Below are 1562 nucleotides of genomic sequence, written 5' to 3' on the forward strand. Positions count from 1 at the left end.
CTTAGAGGGGAAGAGAGAGGGGCGGCCAGGGTGGGCCGCACGCCCCCTCTCCCTCTGGTCCAAATTGGACTAGGAGGGGGGGCGGCGCCCCCCTCTTTCCTTCCCCCTCTCCCCCTTCCTTCCCCCTCCTAGTAGGAGTAGGAAAGGAGGAGTCCTACTCCTACTAGGAGGAGGATTCCTCCTCCTTGGGTGGGTTGGTGCAGGTGTTCCTTCTGTGGCCCCTCAGGCTGCACCTAGAGCAGCGAGGTGGCTTCTTGGGCGCCTTTGGAAGATAACCACGTTGTGGACATCAGGACATGTATTACTTTTGTGAGCTTGCCCCTTGCATATTGAACAGAACCTAATCCTTTTAGCTGGCTGTTCGTACGGCGCTTTTGTCGCGTCTTGTGGTAGCGTGCCCTGCTGGTCTCTTCTTTGATGGTGCTGCAGAACTATCTGAACATTGCGAGGCACTTTGCATCTGATTCGTTGGACCAAAATGTTGCTTGTGTGCTACAGCTGAACAAGCAGAATCACCTGCCATCTCTCTGTCGGACAACCCCATATCGTCACGTATGGCAGCCACTGGCTCCAGTACTGTTTACGCATTTCTTAGTTGGTCCATTGCAAGAGTATATGCATCCACATTGCTGTCATCCAGTCTAACAATTTCAAGGCAAAGCATATGCAGATTGTTATGTCGCCGCGAGGAGTATTTGAGAGGACCCTGGTCCTTCTAGTAGCGCCAGAAACTCTGGTGGGAGTATATCCCTTGCATCCCTTGTCCAACGTTTCAGCAAGTGTTTTGTTGGAACCTCTTCCAGCCAAGCCGGATCATCACCTGAGAACAAAACAGTGAAATCTCAAAATGTATCCTCTTTTCTCTTGTGTTGTTCGGTAATAATTCATTTGACATGCATAACAGAACAACAAGAATGTGATACCTTTAGTGCATGGTTGCACACCATGCCGAAATGCTCAAACATTCCACGCTCACACTTGAATTCATCAGCAAGCTTATTCACCTGAACAAGGAATTCATTTTTACACCACTTGTCCTAGGAATCCTTCTTTACATGCCTGGCTATGTATTCGCGACGATGCACAAATTCAATTAGAATATATGACCCACCCTCATATAGCGTCTCACCAAACTTTTCAAACAGTCATCGTGTGAATTTTGGATGCATGTATTCCTTGTTCAGGTTTGAGCAAATGTTTGCAGTTTTCACTCTGCTGCGTGCTGGTCATTTTGGCAGAGAAAACATCCATGAAATAAGGTTTAGAACACTTCATCCGGACCTTGTATATTTGGGTGCGAAATGTGTTTTGTTGTAGAGCTTCTCAAGCATAAACGCCCAACCATCCTCAAACTCTCTCACTAATCATGTGATGCACCAACTTGTTGAACTCCTGTTTTGAATTCACTACCCTTGCCTAGCAGCGGCCAAAGGCACTCGTTTGCTTTTTCAACACATGCCATTTGCACCATCGATGGGCTATCTCCGGCATGACATTTGCTATGGCAACCTCCATTCAAAAGTTTGGTCTGAAACCAATAGTTTTTGTCAAAACAGACCGGG

General features: G+C 47.4%; 1 long non-coding RNA gene across 2 annotated transcripts in view; it reads right to left on the reverse strand.

Annotated features, from left to right (window-relative positions):
* Positions 1-132: 132 nt before the first annotated feature.
* LOC119305333 overlaps positions 133-1562 on the reverse strand; it is a 2842-nt gene continuing 1412 nt past the window's right edge. Inside the window, exons 3-4 of one of the 2 annotated variants that reach the window (XR_005148622.1) lie at positions 924-1004; positions 133-820 (exon numbers count right to left, since the gene is read on the reverse strand). This is a non-coding gene — a long non-coding RNA (uncharacterized LOC119305333). Of the gene's footprint in view, positions 821-923; positions 1529-1562 lie in introns of both variants that reach the window. The other variant, XR_005148621.1, reaches the window with a different exon arrangement.

Source organism: Triticum dicoccoides, chromosome 5B (genome assembly GCF_002162155.2).
Source record: "Triticum dicoccoides isolate Atlit2015 ecotype Zavitan chromosome 5B, WEW_v2.0, whole genome shotgun sequence".
In the NCBI taxonomy this organism is placed as follows: Eukaryota; Viridiplantae; Streptophyta; class Magnoliopsida; order Poales; family Poaceae; genus Triticum; species Triticum dicoccoides.